Raw genomic sequence first — 12,048 nt, 5'->3', positions numbered from 1 at the left:
TGTGTTGCTGCAATTATACAGAGCCTTGGTGAGGCCACACGTAGAATATTGTGTGCAGTTGTGGTCTCCTTTTTATCGGAAGGATGCTCTCGAGGGAGTGCACCAATGGTTTACCAGACTGATTCCAGGGATGGCGGCTGTCATATGAGGAGAGATTGACTAGGTTAGGACTGTTCTCGCTGAAGTTCAGAAGAATGAGGGGGGATTTCATAGAGATTTATAACATTCTAACAGGACAAGACAGGGTAGATGTTCCCAATGATGGGTGGGTTCAGAACTAGAGGTCACAGCCTGAGGATTCAGGGTAAACCATTTCGGACAGAGATGAGGAGACATTTCTTCACCCAAAGAGTGGTGCGCCTGTGGAATTCATTACCACAGGAAGTAGTTGATGCTAAAACATTGAATATATTCAAGAGGCGGCTAGATATAGCATGTGGGGCAAATAGGATCAAAGGTTATGGGGAGAGAGCAGGATTAGGCTATTAAGTTGGATGATCAGCCATGTATGTATCTATGTCGTCGGTCAACACCTGAGGTTGTGGTCAGGGATGGGGACACCGGAAGTGCCCGCCATATCACCAGCAGCTGCTGCAAGACACCAGATAAAACGCCTGATTGCATCGTGGCCCAGGGTGGGAGGGGGTTTGGGGGTGGGAGGGGCAGCAACATCGGGAGAGTGGGGCATTGTTGGACACCTGTGACACATTAAAAGCCCTTGCCAAAAGCATTATAACACCCCTGTCACTTTCGTCCGCAATGCCACATTAGTGCAATCGATAGTACCCTCTGCAAACAAGAGATCTGCGCAAACTCCATTTCTTTTGCTTCCTGGCTTCTCTGATCCTGGTCAAAATGCACAAAGTTGTATCCGTTACCTCCCGGGTGCACTTGTGTGCGGAGTCTTGCAAAATCCTTCAGAGGTCACCCGTGGAGCCCTGGAAGGAGCAACCTGTGTATAATTGAGCACCGCAGTCACTTTCAGCGACTGCAGTTGTGAACCCCTCCAAGTTCCTTTGCCGCTAAATCCTGCAGCAGGTGGCAGATGTGACCAACTAGTTCCCTGGACATGTGTAGTCTTCGGCAACACTGGTCCTTGGACATCTGCAGGTATGTCAAACACTGTCTGTAGACCTTGAGTCTAACAATATATGTACAAGCAATGGCTCTCTAGAGTTCCTCCACTGTGTAGAGGGTAGGCCCTGCATAATAAAGTGAAATGAGCCACAATGGCTGGGATTCACATCGCAATGTCTCGCTAGATCGCGTAAGATCTACGCGAGGCGTGACGAGCCGAGTAGATCCCAGATGAGGGACCGGGGCTGGTTTAGCACACTGGGCTAAATCGCTGGCTTTTAAAGCAGACCAAGGCAGGCCAGCAGCACGGTTCAATTCCTGTACCAGCCTCCCCGAACAGGTGCTGGAATGTGGTGACTAGGGGCTTTTCACTGTAACTTCATTAAAGCCTACTCGTGACAATAAGCGATTTTCATTTCATTTCCGGTATATACCAGATGCATTGTGCTGCGCTGCCTTTTGGGCATACGCAGCCAGTAGATCTCGCCCAACGTCTTTGATCCTAGTGAGTAACACTATTCCCAAGCCTCCAACCCCCTCCCTCCCCAAACTGCTTCCAACCTTGGTATTTTATTTCGCCCCAATAAAGCTTCTAATAAAGATCTGCTCCATTGGGACCCCTTTCCAATATCGTAACATGCCATTTATTACCCCTTCCAACACACTGCTGGTTGGCTTCCCACATTCTGCCCCCAAAACACAGACCAAGTCCCATTCACCTATAACCCATGTACTTGCTAAGCGACACACGCTCTCGTTAAACAAGCCTTGATTTTAAAATTGTCATTTTCAGATACCTCCATGGCCACGCCACTCCCTAATTTAGTCATTTCCTCCAGTTCTACAACCCTCTAATATATCAGCACTCATCTAATTCTGGTCTCATGAACATCCGCAATTTGAACTACTCCACGATTGATGGCCGTGCCTTCTGCTGTCAAGTTTCGAAGCTCTTAAACCACTGCTCTTCTCCTTTCTCCATTAAGATGCTCGTTTAAAACCTATTTCCTTGACCAAGCTTTTGGCCATCTGCCTTATAATCGACTGAACTGGCTCAGTATCAATGTTTTGCTTTTAACACCCCTGTGAAGCGCCTTGGGGCATTTTTACTACATTAAGGATGCTACATAAGTACAAGTTGTTGTTAGACTGAGATCTGGAGTTGAGTGGTAGAATGCAGAATGGGCATTAGTGAGAAGGTGAATAAGTGTCACAAGATTGCACTACTGATGACTTTCAACACATGACGGATACTCGAGCATAATAATTAACCAGACTGCAATTTGTCTTGCTTTTTCTGGACAGGACGTAGTTGGGCAATTATCCATACTGTAGGATGGATGATAGTGTTATAACTGTAATGCTTGGTATTATGATTCCAGACCAGACCCCTGGTGCGATTTAACGGCATCATCACACCTGACCTGGTGTCACTGTCCGTTGAATCTGGTAAAAGGCCGCTCGTGAGATTTGTGACACGCGAAACACCTCACAAGATTTAACAGAGTCTCGTGAGATGTCACGATCTGGATTTCTCCCTCACTGGGTGCGAGATTCTCCCAGTGCCCAGGACCTAACGCTGTGCCTGGGAGACCTCGCCAGGGTGCCATTTAGTACTGGTTTCCACAAACGTGGACCAGTCATAATGGCACCAGGTGGGTCTCCCAGACCATTGGAGGTGCCTGGGTGGTCAGGGACAGGTAAAGGTGGCATCAGGGCACATTGGCACTGCCAGCCTGGCACCCTGGCAGGGAGAGTGGCAGTGCAATGGTGGCCAGGTGCCAGGTTGGCACTGTCAGGAATTTACCCCAGGGGCCTCACCCAAGTGGAGGAGGTTGAGGAAGTCTTCCTTGATGCCACCCCGAGGTTGGGGGTCAAAACGGGGGACAGGCTAACAAGCGGGTGGTGGGAGGGGGTGGAATGGGGGCAGATATGCGAGGAGCCTTTCCTGCTGGGCTTGCAGAAACCCCAATATTTTATTTTAATTTGTTAGACTGTAAGGAAAGGATACTCGCTCCAGCAGTGATTTCACAAAACATAGAGATATGATATGTTAAAACAAACTTTATTACTAACGCAGTATTAAAATATATTTAACATCACACTAAAATAGCATGCAATTCCCCCATAACAATGCCATTCAATACAGTGAACCCTTAACTGCTAACCTTATTCCCATTCAAACAACAAACAAAATCATCTCTGCTCTTAATCCACTATTAAATACTGTTAACCCTCAGGAATACCTGCTTTACAGATGTTCTTTGCGAAAGAGATTTTTTGATACTGTTTTAAAGAAAAGATCTGGGGCTGGATTCTCCACTGCTAGCATGCTCTATTTTGCCAGCAGCCTGGGGGTTTCCCAACGGCGTGGGGCTGCCCCACAATGGGAAATCCCATTGACCGGCCGGCATAAGGGAGCACCCCGCCGGCAGGGTGAAATAGAAATGTGGCACGGCAGAGAATCCAACCCCTGAATCCTGTCAGAACCACGCAGAAATTCTGGCTGTATTTCTTCAGAAGGAGCTTCAGCTGGTTTCAGCTCACCTTCTAACCACACTCTTCTGAACTTCTTGAAAATAAACTGGTAATCTATCTACAGACATATGGTTTAACTGAACTGAGATACTTGACTTGTAGAGTCATAGAATCCCTATAGTGCAGAAGGAGACCATTTAGACCTATGAACGTTTTTTAAAAATTCATTTATGAGATGTTGGCATCGCTGGTTAGGCCAGAATTTATTGCCCATCTCTAGTTGCCCTTCACAAGGTGGTGGCGAGTTGTCTTCTTGATCCTTTGCAGTCCTTGAGGTGCAGGTATACCCACTATGCTGTTAGGGAGGGAGTTCCAGAATATTGCCCCAATGACAGTGAAGGAACGCCGATATATTTTCAAGTCAGCATGGTGAGTGACTTGGAGGGAAACTCCAAGTGGTGGGGTTCCCACGTGTCTGCTGCTCTTGTCCTTCTAGGTGGTAGTGGTTGTGGGTTTGAAAGGTGCTGTCTAAGGAACCTTGGTGAGTTAGTGCAGTGCATTTTGTGTATGGTACATATGGCTGCCACGTTCGTCGGTGGTGGAGGGTTTGAATGTTTGTGGAAGGGGGAGCAATCAAGTGGGCTGCTTTATCCTGGATTGTGTCGAGCTTCTTGAGTGTTGTTGGAGCTGCAATCATCCAGGCAAGTGGAGAGTATTCCATTACACTCCTGGCTTGTGCCTTGTAGATGGTGGACAGGCTTTGGGGGGGTCAGGAGGTGAGTTACTTGCCATACGATTGCTAGTCTTTGACCTGCCCTGGTAGCCACATTAACATAGTTTGTCCAGTTCAGTTTCTGATCAATGGTAACCCCCAGGATGTTGATTGTGGATTTTTCAGCGATGGCAATGCCATTGAATGTTAAGGGGTAGTGATTAGATCATTTCTTGTAGGAGATGGTCGTTGCCTGCCACTTGTGTGGCGCGAATGTAACTTACCACTGTCAGCCCAAGCCTGGATATTGTCCAGGTTTTGCTGCATTTGGACATGGACTGCTTCATTATATGAAGAGTTGTGAATGGTGCTGAACATTGTGCAGTCATCCGCAAACATCACCACTTCTGTCCTTATGATGGAAGGGAGAAGCAGCTGAAGATGGTTGGGTCGAGGACACTACCCTGAGGGATACCTACAATGATGTCCTGGAGCTAGGATGATTGATCTTCAACCACCACAACATCCTCCTTTGAGCCAGGTGTGACTCCAACCAGCAGAGTATTTCCCCCTGATTCTCATTGACTCCAGTTTAGCTAGGATTCCTTGATGCCATACTCGGTCAAATGCTGCCTTGATGTCGGTGGAGCTGAAGGCATTGGTGGTGCATGTGAGCAGCAATAAAGTTGTCATTGTTCAGTGCTCATCCAGGAGGCCCTGAAGAACCACCTCTGAAGGGAATATAAGCAGATGTCCAGGAAGGTCATCTACTGGATTCAGCCCCAAAAACCTGGGAAACATTGTCCCAAAAAGTACAATGATCTCACAGAGGTGGTCAACTTCCGTTTATGTCTTTTCACATAAACTCTTCCAACACTAGTCTCTGCTCAATGCATCACACTCTTATTACTTACCCATCCGCACTTTCTGACACTGAGCACTCACCCCTGATATCCAGATATCCTATCTCACCCTCACAAATCTGCCAATGATGCCAGCCTCACACTCAAACCTCACTATCTTCACATACATCCAGCTATTCAGCTAAAGCAGGGGCATCACATCTATCATACAGCATGAAACATTTCCCAGCTATGTTCTGTCGGATAAAGCAAGACAGACACATTGCAACACAATCACTGACATTCCTCCTTTTGCCTTGAAAGACGAGATCCCCCACAATAGGAGGGAAGAGAGCTGGTTCATCACATCATGGAGCTGTCCGTGGCGGGGCCCATGACATTTGATATTGCTCAGAATATTAAGGATTATGTTATGTTCCAGTCTTATTCTTGCTTTATCTCAACTCCCAGTTTACCCCCATCCTGCTATCTGGCATCAATAAACAAGCTGCAGATGATTTGGCTGTTAACCTCAAGGGTCTGGCCACTGGACAGGAGACTGAAGGTAGATCTCACAGGAGTTAAATGCATAGAATGATGGAATAAAGGAGTAACATTATGGAGACTAATTGATTAAGAACAGGTTCATACAATGTGTTGGGTTTGTAAATCTTGGGATATTTCAGATTAAAACCAATTAAACCATCAAACCATGGCTGTTTCATCGCTGATTCGCTCTTTAACTAATCAATAACTGTGGAATTCTAATGGTCCGTAAATTCTGACTAGCGACGGGAAGCCACAGGCTGCCGATTCTGAAAGGAAAAATACAAACTTACTTGCGTTTGGAGATCGTGACAAACCTTCCTCTCGTGCCTCCATCATAGCAGGCTCCAGCATGGTGCAGGAGGGCAGCTCGGACTCCTTATCATGCAGCCAGGCAGGGAACGCCCATTGAGGGCAGGCATTTAAACTGAAACGTATTTTGAAGAGAACAGACAACATATTCAACAAGTGTTTTAAGGGTATGTTAAAAAAAGTGTTAACAATTATGTTTGCTTTCTTTTGTACAGGCATTGTTGTTGTCATTGGTTCTTTGAAAGTAATTAATTTTATTTTTTATGATGAAGGTGATTATTTATAAGTGAACATATGTTTGGTTATTTATTTTTAAGTCTGCGAAACTATTTAAATCTATATTATTGTATAACTTTATGTGTGGCATGCTTAAAAATGTTTGCATGTTTTAATTTAGATTATTTAAGATTTTAAAAGCGCCCAAGGGTTTTGCTGTCACTGTCCTTGTAACATTTGATTTGTTTTGTTTTGTGTTTATAGAATCATAGTATCACTACAGTACGGAAGAAAGCCGTTCGGTCCATCGAGTCTGAACTAACACTCGGAAAGAACACGCTACACAGGCCCACACCCTGCCCTGTCGCAGTAACCCTACCTAACCTTTCGGCACTAAGGGGCAATTTAGCAAGGCCAATCCACCTAATCTGCACATTGTTAGACTGTGGGAGAACACCAAAGCACCTGGAGGAAACGGTGGCAGTACAACGGCACAGTGGTTGGCACCACAGCCTCACAGTGCCAGGAATGTGGGTTCAATTCTGGCCTTGGATGGAGTTTGTACATTCTTTGTGGAGTTTGTACATTCTCCCAGTGTCTGCCTGGGTTTCCTTCCACAGTCCAAAGATGTGCAGGTTAGATTTATTGCCGATGCTAAATTGCCCCCTAGTGTCCAGAGATGTACAGGTTAGGTTCCGGGGACAGGGCGGGGGAGTGGCCCGAGGTAGGATCCTCTTTCAGAGGGTCAGCACATACTAGATAGGCCGAATGGCCTCCTTCTGCACAGTAATAATTCTATGGTTCTATTCTGTGGTTCCAGGAAACCCATGCAGACACAGGGAGAATGTGCAAACACCCAAACATCCAACCTTGAATTAAACACGGGTCGCTGATGTTGTCATGAAGCAGTGCTAAGTGTTATGTTTCTGCCTTGTATACTTCAATTATCTTATTTGTTTGCAATTATCTCATAATTAAATGTTGTATTTTGATATTTCAGGAAGACATTTGTAGAAGTTTGTAAAATTTAATGAAAAACATTTATTAACAAAAATAATTTTATAAATACAAAACTTTAAAACCAGTTAAAGGTAAACATTATGTTAAATGTTATCAACCAAATAATGACATAAAATTACCTCAACTTTTGCAAATTTCTTGCAATAAAATGTATTTTCTCACTTAAACACAGCGGTCAATAAAATATATGTTTCCATATAAGCACAACAGTGCTGTCTGGGTGCTTTGGTTTCCTTCCACAGTCCAAAGATGTACAGGTTAGATGAATTGGCAATGCTAAATTGCCCCTTAGTTTCCAGAGATCTATTAGTAAAGGGGAGGGGAGGAAAAAGGGTCAAAGGGAGGGAAGGGGGAGGCAAGGAGGGAGGGAGGATTTTGACATATTAATTGTTAATTCTACAAGCTGAATGTCCGTAAGAAGCAGCTGCCAGGCAATCTCGAATGGCCTTTGTGTCTCCGGGTGGAGATGATGCCTGACTCTTCTCTCATGATCCCTGCGCATACATCGATGCCTCAAAAGTATGATGCCCCAGCAGAGGTGAAGCATGGCTACAGATTTTTAATCTGCACTGGATTCTGCAATGTCTGTCAGAAAGATAGTTCAGTTTAGCTTACAGGAGGCTCGGATACTTCAACTAAGACATTAAACTTTGTTGAGGCATTTGAAGTCATCACTGAGACTTGTAAGGATGAATATTACATCAGGGAGACTCTTAAACCACACAGCTTGTGTCCTTGAAGGAGTTAATAGCACCAGTATCGAGGTCATGATCATCCAAAACCAGCACCACTGGGCCACCCATTTGCTTAGGATGCCAGAGTTCCGACTGCCAAAGAAAATCATCTTCACCAAGCTCAAGAAAGAGTTCCGAACATGAGGAGGACAGAAGGACAAAGGAAGCTCTTCAAAGACAACTTGAAGGCTTTCCTCAAAAAAGTGGAGCATGGATGTCAATGACTGGGAGACCTTTGCTCAGAAGAGACCTACTTGAAGGCACCTCGTGATTGAAGGGACACAATTCTTCGAGAAGAGGAGGTCCGGAGAAAGAATTCGAGAAAGGAATACCCGTGACCTAGTTTCTAAGGACTGATCCCACCTTTTGGAAACTCCTGCCAAATGAGTGATTGACGATGTGGCTCTCGAACCTAGCTCATCAGCCACATAAGGACCCAGAGAACCTGTGACCAGGAACACGGAGTGTCTTAGGTGGACAATCATACTCGTGAGTGAGTGATCACCACATTTTATCCCTTACAGTTGCTTTAATGGAATAACATCCTCCAAAGTTAAAAAAAAATCTTTCTTTCACTTTCTGTGATACCAAACTCACTTCATACATGAAAGTACCCTTTTAATGGAATTATCTTGATGTACCATCAATTCGACTCAAGACACATTTAGGATCCGAACTGTGGCTTTAATCAGCTAGTTGTTAGCCCGGTGGTCGACTACAGAGAATGGCCGACCGCCGGGACTCTGCGTACTTATACCCCGCCTCGGAGGCGGGGCCTACTTGCCTCTCGACTAATAGGAGAGCAGTCACATGACTAGTCCCAACCAATCAGATGAGAGGCACATGACCAGCCAGAGCCAATGGGAAGTCAGTGCTCTGCACCAATGGCAGTGCTCATATCCATACCACCACATTCACCCCTTGTGGAGAAAGAAAGAAGGGCGGTAAGCGGGGGAGAGGGGGGGGGGCCGAGGACTGGTGGTATGAGCAGCGAAAATCGATAGGGGTGAGCTGCCCACTGGCTCGTGGCAAAACAATACTACTACTACTAATAACAACAGAATAACACAAAATGTCCAAAAAAAGTCCCATGGCCGCATTAGATGGAGATGATCAGCCTGTCGGGTGCCCGTGGTGTTCTAGAGGACCATCGCAGTGGAGCCGGTGATGTCGGGCCGATGGTCGTCCTTGCCTCCGGGAGCGTCGGTCGTAGATGTGTCTCCGTACCCCGGGCCGGTGGTGGAGACGCTGTAATCGGGGAAGAGGGGGCATGTGCGCTGGGTCGTGGGGGCGCGGGAGGCGCTGGCGGGAATTGGGGTTGGGGGGGAGGTGTTGATGTAGGGGAGAAGGCCGCACGCCGGCGGATGCCAGGTCCCGGAGCGAGACCGTATCCTGCCGACCGTCAGGATACTTCACGTACGCATATTACGGGTTGGCGTGGGGTAACTGGACTCGCTCAACCAACGGGTCGGACTTGTGCACCCGCACATGTTTCCGGAGCAAGATGGGCCCGGGGGTGGCCAGCCAGGTCGGGAGAGGGGATCCTGAGGACGACTTCCTGGGGAAAACAAGAAGATGTTCATGAGGTGTTTGATTAGTGGTAGTACAGAAGGGAGACCGGATTGAATGCAGGGCGTCGGGAATGACTTCTTGCCAACGGGGAATAGGGAGATCTCTGAACCGTAGGGCCAGCAGGATGGTCTTCCAGATGGTGCCATTCTCCCGCTCGACCTGACCGTTACCCCAGGGGTTATAACTGGTCGTCCTGCTAGAGGCTATGCCCCTGCTGAGCAGGAACTGACCCAGTTCGTCACTCATAAAAGAGGACCACCGGTCGCTGTGGATGTACGCGGGGTAACCGAACAGGGAGAAGATGGATAGGAGGGCCTTTATGACAGTTGTTGTGGTCATGTCGGGACATGGAATGGCGAAAGGGAATCGAGAGTATTCGTCGATAACACTCAAGAAATAAGTGTTAAGGTTGTTGGAGGGGAGGGGACACTTGAAGTCTATACTGAGACGTTCAAAGGAGCGGGATACCTTGATCAGATGCTCTCGTTCGGGGCGGTAAAAGTGCAGTTTGCACTCGGCGCAGACGTGGCAGTCCCTAGTGACAGTCCTGACTTCCTCGACGTAGTAGGGCAGGTTGCGGGTCTTAATAAAATGGTAGAAACGGGTGATCCCTGGATGGCAGAGGTCCGTGTGGAGGGAGCGGAGGCGGTCGATCTGCGCGCTGGCGCAGGTACCGCGGGATAGGGCATCGGAAGGCTTGTTGAGCTTCCCAGGACGATACAAAATATCGTCGTTGTACGTGGACAACTCGATCCGCCACCGCAAGATCGTATCGTTCTTGATCTTGCCCCTCTGTGCATTGTCGAACATGAAGGCTACTGACCGTTGGTCCGTGAGGAGGGTAAACTTCCTGCCGGCCAGATAGTGCATCCAATATCGCAATGCTTCGACAATGGCCTGTGCCTCCTTTTCCACCGAGGAATGGCGGATTTCGGAAGCGTGGAGGGTTCATGAAAAGAACGCCACAGGTCTGCCCGCTTGGTTCAGGGTGGCTGCCAGAGCTACGTCAGACGCGTCGCTCTCGGCCTGGAATGGGAGGGACTCGTCGATAGCATGCATCATGGCCTTTGCGATATCCGCTTTGATGCGGCTAAAGGCCTGGCGGGCCTCCATCGACAGGGGAAAGGAGGTGGACTGGATGAGGGGGCGGGCTTTGTCAGCGTAGTTGGGGACCCATTGGGTGTAGTATGAGAAGAAGCCCAGTCAGCGTTTGAGGGATTTGAGGGAGTTGGGGAGGGGAAGTTCCATCAGGGGGCGCAGGCGTTCGGGATCGGGGCCTATCACTCCGTTACGCACTACGTAGCCAAGGATGGCTAGACGGTCGGTGCTAAACACGCACTTATCCTTATTGTAAGTTAAATTAAGGAGTTTTGCGGTTCGGAGGAATTTTTGGAGGTTGATGTCGTGGTCCTGCTGGTCGTGGCCGCAGATGGTGACGTTATCGAGATACGGGAAGGTGGCCAGTAAACCGTGCTTGTCGACCATTCGGTCCATCTCCCGTTGGAAGACCGTGACTCCATTTGTGACACCGAATGGAAACCTGAGGAAGTGGTAGAGGCGCCCATCTGCCTCAAACGCGGTGTACGTTCGGTCACTCGCGCGAATGGGGAGCTGGTGGTAGGCGGACTTAAGGTCCACCGTGGAGAAGACTTTGTACTTCGCTATCCTGTTAACCAGGTCGAAAATACGGGGGAGAGGATACGCGCCCAGCTACGTAAACCTGTTGATGGTCTGACTGTAATCGATGACCATCCGGTTTTTCTCCCCAGTCCGAACTACCAGCACTTGGGCTCGCCAGGGACTGTTGCTGGCCTCGATCACTCCTACCTTAAGGAGCCTCTGGACCTCGGACCTGATGAAGGTCCGGTCCTGGGCACTGTATCGTCTGCTCCTAGTGGCGGCGGGTTTACAATCTGGGTTGAGATTAGCAAACAAGGAAGGGGGGTCCACTTTGAGGGACGCGAGGCTGCAAACAGTAAGAGGGGGAATAGGGCCGCCGAATTGAAAGGTCAAGCTCTGCAGGTTGCACTGGAAGTCCAGGCCCAAGAGTGCTGGAGCGCATAGACGGGGGAGAATGAGGAGTTTGAAATTTTTGAAAACCCTCCCCTGGACTGTGAGGTCCGCTATGCAGCACCCGGTGATTTGGACGGAATGCGAACCTGAGGCCAATTCAATTTTATGTTTAACTGGGTGGATGGGGAGCGCGCAGCGTCTTACCGTATCGGGGTGGACGAAACATTCCGTGCTCCCGGAGTCCAGCAGGCACCTTGTTTTGTGTCCGTTGAGCTGCACCGTCGTTGTAGTCTTGGCGAGTGAGCGTGGTTGCGACTGGTCGAGCTCGATGGAAGCCAGTCGTGGTGAGAGTTCCAGATCGTCTTCAGTGGCAGAGTAATCGCTTGCAGGGCCTTCCGAGTTGGCCCAAGATGGCGGCGCCCAGGACCCGCAAGTGGAGCCGGGGCCCCAAGATGGTAGCGCCCTTGGCCCGCACATGGCGTCCGGGGCCCAAGATGGTGGCGCCCGTGGGAGCCTCGTGGCGGCT

Source organism: Scyliorhinus canicula, chromosome 8 (assembly GCF_902713615.1).
Source record: "Scyliorhinus canicula chromosome 8, sScyCan1.1, whole genome shotgun sequence".
In the NCBI taxonomy this organism is placed as follows: domain Eukaryota; kingdom Metazoa; phylum Chordata; class Chondrichthyes; order Carcharhiniformes; family Scyliorhinidae; genus Scyliorhinus; species Scyliorhinus canicula.
This window is presented reverse-complemented; position numbering follows the sequence as displayed.